We start from the raw sequence: 13633 nt of genomic DNA, 5'->3' as shown, positions 1-13633 counted from the left end.
TTGAATGTTTAGTCAAATATGCAATATATTTTTTTTCCATTTTTTTTTTATTTACATTTTGCTTCAAACTAGAGGCAGACTTAAAAAAAAAAAAACTACAACAGGAGACATAAATGTGAATTGAGAAGCTAATTTACTGAAAACTGAACTAAAACACACTGGCTCTTTATCAGCTGGTTAGAAGTTTCAGAACGTAGCCTTAAAAAGTCTGAATCTGTGACTACGTTTGGGCTTCATCTGATTCCTATCAGATATTCACACTGTCCATAGCCGATGCCAGTAGAATAAATGGGCTTAAAATAAAAACAGTGAACTTCTGACTGGGAAGTCCTCTTGTTTCCATTCGATCTTTTATTTGTACTGGTGCACAAAGCCAGTCTTCAGGGGACAGAGTCCTGCAACTTTTAGATCTGTTTGTGCTTTGACAAACCTAAATCAAATAATTAGGCCATTAAGTAGGACTTTGCACAACTTGACTGCATGATGAAATGAGAAAGCCATTGGATTGAGATGCGTTAGCCCTGGGACATGTCTAAACGTTGCAGCCCACTAACCCTCACAACGGTTTGAGTTTGACAGGCCATCCAGAGATCCAATGCAGTCATAACTCAGACCATTAAACCCACAGAAGTACTTGTACTTGAACTCCACAGTGTGACTCTCGCAGCGTATGCGGTTACAAAACACTTGTCACGCCTTTGTTATTCCACATAATCTGATTGAAAGCCAATCCCCCAGCAAAGTGGATAATGCACACACACAGAGACTGAATGAAACTGAAGTATGCCGTGTTTGTGTGACCTGGGTCCAATTTCCTTGGAGAAGGCTTTAGTTGAGTTTGCTGCTCTCTCATGTGAAGGTGGGAGAGGTCCATCCAGACTTTGTATTCTTTAAATTCAGTGGCCCACTGTGGAAGGGAGCTATGTTTTCAGTTGTTGGTCATAATGGACCTAGATTCAGATCACATTTGAGACAAAAAAAGTCAGCAAATGGAAAAAAGAAAGTAGCCCTCCCTCGGTCTTGGCAAAGTTCTCAGGGAGAGTGCGACAGATGGCTCGGTCGGACAACGGGAGAAAGAGAGGGGTGTCCCGTCAGACCGTCAGATCCCGAAATCGCAAGAAAAAACTTAATATCAAATATATAAAAACTTGTAAAAGCGTACCCTGCCTAGTAAGAAGCTTACGAAGAACTCGGAGAGTCCAGCCTTCTCTTCAGAGGACCAGCCATACATCTGGCTACCAAAGCAGGAGTTTTCCTGGGTCTAAAGAGAGATATCTTCAAAGGGAATAGAACACCAGTCGTATTATGTTGGTGGTTTACAAAAAAGAAAAGGGAAACAAAAAGCACTAATCTAACCCCAAAAAGCTGAAATCAGAATGGCAAAGAAAAATAAGCAAAGGAATCACTGCACCGGGGCCACATTATTTATACAAATAATGAATTTGTTTCCGCATATATGCCAATCACCCCTCTGCACCCTCGCATCCACCTGACCCCCCAAAAAAGGAAAAGGAGTTTATAAATGATCTTTCACTGGGAGCAAAGCACCACAGTTCAGCATGTGTCTGCTACATGAAAATCTTTGAGGCATGTGGAAAACTAACACCCAGCCCATGTTGACATAAAGTGATTAGTTTATTATAGAAGCCTGTGGCCTGAGGAGGAGGAGGAGGAGGAGGAGGAGGAGGAGGAGGAGGAGGAGGAGGAGGAGGAGGAGGAGGAGGAGGAGGAGGGTTTGCTTCCAGTTTGCAGCAGTAGCGGCCGGTGAGTCCTGAACCGGATAATGACGACACCGCTGAAGAATCCGCTGTGGCCCGAGGTCCGCCACACAGAACGACAGAACCGTGAACACTGGGAATCAGGCCAGAGCGGCCGCAGGGACGCGCCTGCCAGCCTGGCCTCACCCCGCGGACCTGAGGCACGGATGAAAGGATCTAACTCCCCCTGCCCAACCACCCAACCACCCAATCTCATTTTTCTCACCGTGTGGGCTGTGTTTGGGAAAGAGTGGGTTAAAAGAAAATTAATCAACCTCTAATTAAATTGACGGGGCATTACATATGAGGAAACTTGACCAGCTGAGCTAACATGCTACCGAGGCCAGAGGTTCACACCAAACAACTTTTCTCTTCACCCATGTTTAGAAAGGCTGAGAAATATCCATCGTTTACAGAGCTGCTGAATCAGAGGTAGTAGGGAGGACTGTGTTTATGTAAAAAACTAAATTACTTTCCTTAAAATCAGCTTACGCATGACTGTTGATTGGAGCATTACTTAGTAGCTATAGCCCCACCCGAGAAGGCCTGGGCATTGTCTTCAACTTGAGAGAACTAGAATTTGTTTGACTGACCTCTGACCTCTGAACAATCTACAGGAAAACTGAAGTCCCTTCCTTAGCTTTATGGAACGTCAAAGAGCCTTAATGTGAACAAGGTACAAAAATGTAAACATCCATTTCCAAGCAAAGTGTTTCCACCTGTGGTGACGAAGCAGTCGGTTCTGGTATCAGGCCTCTGCTGCTCCGAAAGTCAATGGAAACGCTTCAGACCTGGGCGTTGGTGAACTTCAGAGGATGGACGCAACGAGAGTAAACGCCACTTCACCTCCGAACGCAACCGATCTACAAACCTACAGGTTTCACTCTGCACCACTCTGAAACAAAAACTCTCGGTTTTATTCACTGAGGTTTCCCTCCCCTTGACTGAAAGACCCTAAGCCCCGATCCAAACGAACTGCAGTCTGAACTTTTTTTATTATTATTCTTATTCATTTTTATTGCGCTTAGATCTCCGTTTGGCAAAGTTGCCTCATTCTTTTCTACAACATCAGTTCATGTGACAAAGCTGGAGAAACATCTTTCCAATCCTCCTCACTCTTACTTTATAAGTCAGCATGACAAAACACTCGCCTGATAGCAGCGAGCATGATAAAGTGAGTGATGTGAAGGAACCCGACACCTTATGAAACCATGGCCGACGTCTCGTAGCACGGCGGAGAGGTGAGGCCGCGCTAATGCGAGACAGAACCGCTCTCTCGGCCGAGTGTCTTGTTTGCGGGCTCACACAAAGATCCTGCATCAGACAGTTGACCGACAAACGCCTTGCGGTATTGGCCTGTGTTGCTTTTAGCAGTTGAAGCAACACTTAGCAAATCCCAACGGGTTTTCCGACACGCAGCCAGAGTACTTTCATCTTCGGTTGTGGCAGCATTCAGGGATCAAGGCAAAACTCGGCGTAATATCTCCAGGTGTTTTCATGCCTTTCTAACCCACAGATTTTGGCTGGATCTTTACATTCTTTTTTTTTTCTTTTTCTCTCTGGCTAGCATGTTATCACCGCTAATGAAAGCATGACAAGACCATGGTCTGATACTTCTGCTTCTTTTGGAAAGTACATTTCCTGATTATTCAGGACAGTCATGTTTGGCGCATCAAGCCGTTCCTGAACCAACATATTCGTGGCGCTAATTTTTCACTTTGGCTGAGAAGGTTCCTGACTGACTGGCCCACCTTTAGCTGCTCAGTTGGAATGCCAATGAAAAACACCAGCCTATAAATAAATGCATACACACAGTGCTAACATGGCTATTTTTATTCTCAGATGGCCACTATAATTTACAGCAAGAATATGTACACATAAACTATAACATAAAATCGAACTATATCTCACCTGGGTCATCTTTAGCCTCAGTCCATGCAATAAATTTGCACTTTTAATTGCGGGTTGTGTGAATAACGTGACAGACATAGCAACAACAACATTTGGAAGGTAGAAACATAAACAATGCTAACGTCGCTAAAGCTGCTATAAGCAGCGTCATCTGACCTCGCATCATGTCCAGAACCAGGGGGAGTTTTATGTTGGTTGCTGGACATGTTTGCATTTGGAATTAATTTTCTGTAATCCCTTGATGAAATATTAGGAAGAATGTCCATTAGCAAAAGGGAAAAGTATTTTACTCCTTCCAAGTGATCAAGTCAGAGGGTTCTTCTGGACTTAAATGTCCAAAGTATGGTGGGCTCATCAAACAGCACTTAAATGAGAAGTGATTTTCCAATGAGAGATCAGAGTCCAAATGCAGAGACTAGTACATCATGCCAGCATCGGTTTTTGGGGCCAGATTTCTCAGTCATTTGAATCAGCTTTGCCTGAGCCTGAAGTGAAAACGGAAAACCTGATGAAACCAGACTTGACTGCAGTTCAGGACTTTGCAATCAGCGATAAAACAGGTTAAGAGGAGAGAAGGGCAGTTGTGGCTTAAGCCACGACTACAACATCCTGAACAGAGGACCAAACCTTACGGCCACTGAGCTGCTGCCAAGAGAGCTGACCCATGTTAAATCAGTTCAGTGTTCCCCAGAGAGACTCTGCATGGTTCTGTTGTAAACTTGGTGATTGGAAGGACAGACTTGGAGAAAGACAAAAGACAGAGGACATGAAGAGTGGAGCAGTTTAACAGCCCTCTAATATCAGTCGGTCACTTTTAGTTTGACCACATAATCTTCAGTCTGAGGAAGGATTTGTCATTTCTGGTGGAGCTTTCTGAAGGTCAGGAGGAACGGTGCCGGTTCAGGAACACCTGGGACTTTTAACAAGACCCAACAGGCTCATGATGGACGGACTTAGAGAAAGATTCTCCACCCTCATCATGCTCCAATGGTGTCTGCTCAGATTACACAGGATCAGATGGTCACTGGGGAAGTAAAGTCACTCTGCCATGTGGTATAAAGATGAAATATGATAAATTGAAGTGAGATATTTCTCCTTCTTCTCATTCAGATCGTGACTTCAGATTGTTCTGTCACCATCCAGTGGAAAGTTTCTTTACTGCAGGGAAAACTTTCAGCTCTTAATTGGGACATAGTTTCTACCTGACCAAAGTCAACACACCCCATCTGTTCCTGCTTAACCTTGATGTGTGAAACACAAGGTCTGATCAGTATTTAAAGAGAAAATAGCTCCAGGTGGTGGACGGATAGATGGGACATGGGGAACACAGAGGGGTAGGAAACTGTTTTTCTTCCTCACTTTTCCAAAACAAGCCTGTCCATCCAACCGAGGAGCAACATGGGTGGAGGTGTTCGGCTCTCAGCTGGATGTTGTTAAAGTTCCTCTGACATCAACAGGGTCAGGAGGTGAAGCACTGACAGGTAAATGACCTGCAAGACCTTTCTGAAAGAGCCAATCAATTCAAAGCTCTGCTCCAAAACTTATCATCAGTTTTATTATTCAGTCTGTTCTTGTTTCTCTCCATCCTGACATGGATGGGTCTGAAGAATGACGAGTGTTCCGAAAGAGAAGCAACTTTACCTTTAAGATCTATTCAAAGTAAGTTGCCATAATTTAACCATCATCAGGTGGCATGAAGGAAGGCTAACGGTAATTATAACGGGAACAGCTGATTTAGTTTCAGCTCAAAGGACAAAATGCTGCAGAGCCAAGAATCAGTTTCAGTAGCTGCTTCTGTTGAAAAATGTCCACAAAACTCCATCAATATTCCACTAATTTAGGGGGACGGGATCACAATTTTGCAATTGTGATGTTCCCCTTAAATAAAAGCACAGATAAAATCACATGTATGTCATTAATAAAAAATCCTACGCCGTCATACTCCAACCACTTCTTGTCGTCTTCTTCGTGGTTTGCGCCAAAGGCGACATCCGGATGCTGTTTGATGTGAAAAAAAAGTTTTCCGTCGCAGTTTGACTGGAACACAAAAAATTGCATTTTTATTTACCACAAAACGTGTTGGGGGGGGGGGGGGGGGACAAACTTTTTTTTTTTCCCAATAACTTTTGACAGTAGGACAGGTGGGTTGTTTTGTGAAATTAATGAACGGAAACCACGAAGAAGAAGAAGACGACAACAGGAAGTAGTTGGAGTATGCATGTTTCTTAATGATGTAATATGTGCTAATTTATTTACACTTCCTGTTTAATGTAAACACCGCTATTGCAAAATTGTGTCACTTCGACATTAGCAGAGTATGGACAAAGTTTCATTTGTTATGGAGAAGCAGCTACTGAGACCAGCGAGAACGTCACGAAAGAATCGGGCCAGGAGACGAGACCAGACAAGCTTTTAATAGCTGAGATGAGGAGCAGACAGGAGCAACTAACCAGGGGAACGTGATGCAGCTGGGGAACAGGAGGATCAGGGAAGATGAGGGAAGACCACAGACACACAGTCACGCTCTGGGTCTATGTTTAGATCAGTGCAGGACGTGTCAAAGATAAAATAAGAACCTTTTCTAGAGTCCATTAAACTGAAAACTCAATGTTCCAATAAGGCACAACCGCCATGCACTTCCACTAACATTTGGTTTGAACTTGGCAGCTGAAGGATGATTTGCTGTAGTTCATCATTTCCTGTTCCTGTTCCACCTCCTCAGATGGCTGGTGCACATAGAGGAACAACATGCTGCCATCAGTGCAATCTGCAACTGTACCCATTATAAATGTACATCTGTGTGTGTTATATAGCTTTATCCACAAACATCCAAAACATCAGACGGGTTGTTGGGTATACGATATCTTCCGCTGTGAGATTACTATTCAAAATGCATTTACTTTTTTGATAAACATATATATATATATATACATATATATATATAATCGCCATTCTATGGGATGATAACATCCGAAGCGGGTGTATATATATAGTATTTTTCGCAGTATTATTTAAAGTCAACAACTTCGACCTTTACGTCGTGTTGTGATGTTATCCCCTCATCAAAAACAGACCTGGAGTGTATGCTGGAGAAATGCTTCAATCTCCCATGGCAACCATTCAGCGGCGGTGGAACCGAGCATCACCTTCCTCCTCAGAGCTGCATTTTCCAAACGTCCACCTGGCAGAGCAGCCCTCCCCCACCCACTCCACTCCTGCAGACTAGCTAGCAATAATCAGCACATCCGCTGAGCTCATCATAGGAGCTACTTCTCAGTGCAACGCTGGTAAAAAAAAAAAAGAAAAGAAAAAAGTTAAAGGACTAACAGAGGAGCCATGTTGTGACGACTTCCTGAAGGCGGAGTTTCAGAAAGAGCAGGAGTTTCTTAAAGAGACAGAGATCCCATTTCAAGGCGTTAAATTACAAACTCAAATTTCTTTTCACTCATATTTTAAATATGACTGAAAAAAAAATGACTATGACCTGATGACATATGATTTATAGAATAGAATAGAATAGAATAGAATAGAAGTACTTTATTCATCCCAGCAGGGAAATTACTTCGCAGTTACAGCATAGAGACAAGACAAGACAAGACAAGAGACAAGACACAATAACAACGTCCGGGTGTTGAGTTTGGAGTTTGGCTGTGGCAAAGCTGATTATAACAACTGATGGTAACATAGTTACTTGATTGTGCTATAAAATGATAATAGGTGACTGAAAAACACATGATAGAGGAATATTATAAGAACAGGCGAAGACGCGATCATGTTAAAACAATGTTGAAGCCACAGAAAAACTTCTATTCTGAAAGTATTACAATCATGGTGACTGCTGCATAATGACACCAAAACAAAACCTAACCTCCATTCAATCATCTTCAGAAATCGAGACGTGAAAAATGCAGCAGAAAAAAACCCGTTGGACGACGGACATATTCCCGTGTGGATTTATGGGACCCTGGCAGTTTTTATGGAAAACTTGGTTTGCTTTCCTTGAACAACCCTCACTGGTGAGCTCTGGCTCTGGCTGTTTTTCTACAAGGGCAGCTGTGAAGACAGATGGGGATGTAAAATCAATTTGTATTTCATTTGCCCTGCATGATCACAGCTTGCAGCAACCACAACGTGTAAAAGTCAGACAGACAGAACCAGACAGAGTTACGGCCAAAATCCCCCAACCATGTATTGGGTGACACCATTAGAAGACATAATGCCACAGTGGTAAAAACAACCAAAAAAACCCCATAGATTTAACTACAATCAGACTCTAACTGGGACTACATTTCAATTAGATGGGCATTAATGTTCAGCTGCATGATGTTATGACACGAAATTATTGCACAAACAGTAAAAAGAAAAAAAAGAAATTTTTTAAATAATCCTCCTGATCCCAGCACCGATCTATCCCCCTTTTTCAAGATTCAGTGGAAAAACACATTGTTGAATAATGTTTCTCTCCCGCCTCGCTGCATCGCTGCCAACATGTCACCGCATGGATTCCTATTAGAGCAAACTGCTGGCAGGACGGGGCTGTGTTTCCTGGAGCGTGCCACGTGCCTTCTCATTAATTGAGGTCAGCTTTAAGAGGGACCGGGGCGCTGCCGCAGTAACACCGCGCTACCTGGAACCGCTGTTCCTGGAACAGATTCCAGCAGGAGGAAGATACTGGCTGCTGCTGAAACGCACGTGGAGTAAAGGAGGAGTGGATGAACACTGTCATCCAGTGAAGAAGAAAAAACAAAGAGCGGCTTTACCAAGTGCAGGACGTTAGCAGAGACAAAGGAAACAAGAGAGAATCTCTGTACCACAGGAGCTTTTCCTAAAGCTCTGGACTGTTTCCACAGAAAGTTGTAGAGCAAAGTTTTGTTGTTATTTTATTTTGCTTTTCATCATGTTACAATGTTGTTCCTTCATCATGGTCATGCCTGGGGTGTAGCCTTGATTCTTTCATGTATGTTTAAGGAATCATTGAATCTCCCGTGTTTCCAACCAATCAGCTTTGCAAAAACCCGGGTGGACCTAGCCCCGCCTCCTTAGACACAGTTTTCCAAGCTTCTGAGCCTCCCAGAGCAGCCCTCGCCTGCAGCTCCCCCACTCAGCTCCTTCAGACTAGCCAGCAGCAATCAGCAAACACCTGGTGGAGCTTGGCCTCTGTTGAGCTCATTATATGCTGGTAAAAACTTTGTTAAAGGGTTAATAGAGGAGCCATGTTGTGAGTACTTACTGGAGGCGGAGTTTCAGAAAGAGCAGGAGCTTCTTAAAAAGACAGAGGTCCAATTTCAAGGTGTTTAATTTCTTTTAAGTAATATTTGATATAAACAGCAGTTTTATAACAACAGAAGGTAACATAGTTGCTTGATTGTGTTATAAAAATGGCACTATGTGCCTAGAAAACGCAGAATACAGACTCTTTATTATTTGACTACTTGCTGCTAGACAGTTAGCTTCTATAAAACAATCCTCTATGGAGCTAATTTGGTCTACTTAAACTCCACAAGTCGTTTGTAACTGAATTACTAGAACTCAAGCTCCAAACAATTGTTTACGGTAAGTGTTTGTATTTAGCTAGTGCCGTAGGGTGAACAACTGTTCCCTGATATTAAGGTTGAAAGAAGAAGCTCCCATTTATTCTGGGCGGTGGATGTGGGACGATGATGCACTCGCTCCAATTAGGAACCGTCTGAGCGACTGCAGGGCTGTGATACATTGCGACTTTCCCTAACAGCCCAATCTTTTTGGGTAAAACCAACATTTTAGTACGTGACTTTGTGCTAACCCCTCACGGAAATGCGAGTCACATCAGCTTCAGAAGACGCAGACGCATGGGTAAAAGGGCAACTGGTGACACCACAGAATGTGAAAACAACAGTCATGTCATTTGGTGCTGCCATCAGGGTTATTTTTGAATAATGCTGAGTCCGGAAACTCCCAGCGTTTTTAACAAGAGCTAAAAGAGAATGGCAATGGTGGCGCAGGGGGTTAGCACGCCCCACGTTTGGAGGCCTTAGTCCTCGATGCGGACGTTGCGGGTTTGACTCCTGGTCCCGACGACCTTTTCCTCATGTCTTCCCCCCCTCTCCTCACCCTCTTTCCTGTCTGCCTACTGTCACAAAAAATATGAGCTACTAGCGCCGCAAAAAAAAAAAGAAGAAGTTCTCCCAGAACAAAAGTGTTGCTTGTTTCTTCTGAAATATATGAAACATACGACGGCGAACATATGTGTCTCCAGCCAGCCTTGGTGGGATATGATGGTGCCTAATTTAGTTTATCAGGAATAAAACGGCAACATTGTCTTACAGTCATTTTGAACAGTGAAATGTTGAGATGCTTCCAGTCAACATGGGCTTTCATTTGCATACAAAATTAGAAACATCATCTTAGTAGCAGTTCTAAGTCCTCTAGGTCTGTGCTACAGACTGCTCTGAGGCAGCAGCTGAAAACCAAAATGATTTTTTTTTTTTTTAAGCATAATTCTTTTAGACTTTAGGCCTCTGAGAGTCTTTAGCGTTGCCACTGGGGTATATAGTTACATCATCTTTAGAACGGAGCTCTTAATTTGTTGCAGGTTTCTAGCCAGGCTGGCTTAGGAGCTCAGAAGAACTGGAAACAACTGAGACGGAGGCGGTGGAGCTCAACTCAACCATGTGCTTCTCACCCAGTCCTGCACTGTGAGGACGACGCCACAATATAAAACCTGGACGTTTTTCCTTTTCAACTCTTACTGCATAGTCAACAACAAAATCAATCATTCAATTAGGACACCATTTCCAGATATACGTTTTGTAGAGCAAATCAGTCCAAAATCAAATAAGTACAGGGCCTGTATCGCCTGTACTGCAGATACTGATAAGGATAACAATAACTATACCAATAACCATACAGATAACGATACCGATACCTTTTTTAAATCAAAGTCTGATATATTTACCAGACTGCTGACCTTTCGGTGTCTCCTTGGTTTCTCATTATTATTTCTGTTCAAATCTCTGACAGAATTTGGACAAATTCTTTAGGCGTCTACAAAATGCTTCAGTAATATAAACAGACTTTGAAATGCTGCTATTAGCTTTTAAATCACTAAACAGTTTAGCACTAAAATACATTAAAGACCTGCTGTTGTTGTATCAACCATCCAGACCTCTCAGGTCTTCTGGTTCTGCTCTGCATCCCCAGGACCAGAACCAGAAACAGAACCAAACGTGGAGAAGCCACATTCAGCTTCTATCCACCAAAACTCTGGAACAAACTAAAACAGCTGAAACACTGAACTCCTTCAAATCTAGACTAAAGACAAGACAAAGGCTGACTTTAATAAACAGGAGTCCGCGAAACATCCTTCACGGCGAGGTAACCGATTACTTCACTATGCTACAGGAATCATATTTCTTCATCAAACGGGAAATGATTTTTCGAGCATCTGTATTCTTGGATTTGGTTTGGCGACGTTTCATCGGCTGTTGATGTCGTTGAGTTTCTGGCGGACCTGCTGGCCAAGGTGAACGTCTGGAGTGCATCACTCCAGGAGAGTCGCTGTGCCTGTCCGTCCACTGCCATTGGGATAAACGTGGAGCTCCACGACTTCTTTCGAACCTTTCAGCGGCACTCAGTGGAGAGAGAGAGATGGGAGGGAAAAAAATGAAAAGAGAACGAGGAGCAGTGTGGAATATCACTTAAGGTTTGTCAATGGAAAATCTGGCTCAGGGGATCTGGAAGTTTGTCCACCTGAATGCGGTCAGGAATGAGAAGACAAAGAAAACTTGGTTTTATTGTTTTTACAGGAAGTGACAGTGGGAGCTGTCTCACCAAACCTCGACACTTCGTGATGCTGCTCTGCTATCAATTGACAAACCATTGAGTTTGCAGGCGTAGATGTTTGGATTTCAGCTCTGCGGCAGAGTTCAGTTTCAGGGATAGCAGAGGCATGCGGCGCATATTAATACAGTGTGTCAGACGACCAATCCCAGAGGAGAGGGACACACTTTGGAAGTGTTTGAGGTCATTTCAGCTCCCTGGGATACCAAATACTAAACAAAGAGCTAGCTGACAATTGAAGTCTTTGTGCCGGACCCGCGACACCACAAGTGCGCTGAAATCTTTCTTTGAATAAACATTTTGGTCTCGATCTGGATTAACCCGCTGTAGGAGGGAGATCTTTGTGTGGTCCTGGTTCAAATAAATACAGCTAAATAGCTGCCATCGTTTCGAAAGGCAGCAAAAATACACAGCAGACAGCAAACACCGCTGGGACCCAACCCGCTAATGTGCAGTGTGTGCTTGGTGCGCCTAGCTCCTGTGTGCACTCAGCTGTCGCGGTGGTTTGACGTGATTAGTTTGTTTAGCTCTTAATTACGGCCCTGCCCTCTGCATGATAAACAAATATCTTTTATGGTGAGATCAACGTTGAGTGGTGGCCAAGCAGAGATCCGAGGGCATTCCAGAAAAACTCGGAGTATTTAAACGCAGAGTTTCTGGAAACTACTTTTCCCAGCAGCTTATTATGGCAGCTTAGTATAAATTGTCTTCACACTGCAGCCTGAAGTGACCCAATTCAGATTTTTTGTCAAATTGAATTATTTTGCCGTGGCCGGTCACACTTCCAAAGATATGCGACCTGTGTGTGTTCTCCAGTGTGAACGGGCAAACGACCTGAAAGTGTCCCGCATGCGCAGTAGAGGGCGCAATAACGTCAGCGTTCTCAGTGTTCTGCCAACAGCCATAAAAAGAAGAAGTGCTCCGAGTTTGCGGAAGTAAACATGGAGGCTAACGATGAAGCACAGCTTACACATTTGAAGTTGTTAACAACTTCATCCTCGTTATAGTCGGCCATGGTTGTTGTTTTTCTTCCCGCTTGCGTGTATCAGAACGCAGAGTAGTGACTTTTGTTGAGTATCAGTGACGTTCAGGTCGGATGAATGTGACCTGGATGTTAGGTCACATCGAATCGGATGCATATCGGATATCCAAGTGGCCAAAATCGGTTTCGAATCCGTTGTTCAGAGTATCATGGAAAGATCAGATACATGTCTAATTACATCAAAAAAATCGGAATTGGGTCACTTCAGGCTGCAATGTGAACGCAGCCCACCTGGAGTAAATCACCATGGTAACAAATACCACAAAAGTAACAATGGGTTTTTTGGAAGAATAATTTTTTTTATCTGACACTTCTAGTAGATTGGAGAAGAAGTTTTCTTTTGTCGAAACTGATTTACTTTTCATTAGATTGTCTCTTTCTGTCAATATCACCATGGCAATGGTGAATGTTTTGTATAAGGCCACTGTATGTTGAGCTGAACTCAAACACACCTCGGTGATTATAATGTGCATTCCCTGGATGGAAACCGAAATGCTTTTTTTTTGTAATTCTTATTTGTGAAATGTTCTGTATAAATGGGCTTTGTTTACTTATTAAGCACAGGGAGCTTTTACAGGGTTTTGTAATGTTGGTTATATAAAGTTATTCATTGGGCTACATAGTTCTGTTTTATGCAGGAATAAATCACGAAAGGCGTTTGGCTGCAACCACAGACGGGAATTAGACTGAATTTACTTTTTCGGAAGCGGTTCCAAACGTGATTGGATGCACGTGTGACATGAATCTGAAGCTTTAGAATTTGCATTTTTGCTAGATAAAACACGGCTGCTCAGATGTATCACAACCGTAGCCAATGGAAAGAAAAAAATATTCATTAAGCCTTTGTGTTTTTGGCTATTTAGTTTTTTCTTTACTGTTTTTTTAACAGAATCCAACTGCTTATAGGCAGCGGTCAACCTGAGGAGCACTGACAGTTTTAGCAGTACTAAACAAAAAACACAGAAATATATACAGTTGAATAAAAAACATAAAGATACAACCCTAAATAACTTATTCAAACAGGTGATTTGGGGTTTAGTTACACTTAAAATGTATGTGCCTTCACCTCGGCCTGCATCTTGAGTCCCACTACAAAACAACACCA

The sequence above is a fragment of the Xiphophorus maculatus genome, chromosome 21 (genome assembly GCF_002775205.1).
Source record: "Xiphophorus maculatus strain JP 163 A chromosome 21, X_maculatus-5.0-male, whole genome shotgun sequence".
Classification (NCBI taxonomy): domain Eukaryota; kingdom Metazoa; phylum Chordata; class Actinopteri; order Cyprinodontiformes; family Poeciliidae; genus Xiphophorus; species Xiphophorus maculatus.
The sequence above is the reverse complement of the archived record's forward strand: the minus strand, read 5'-3'. Positions refer to the sequence as shown.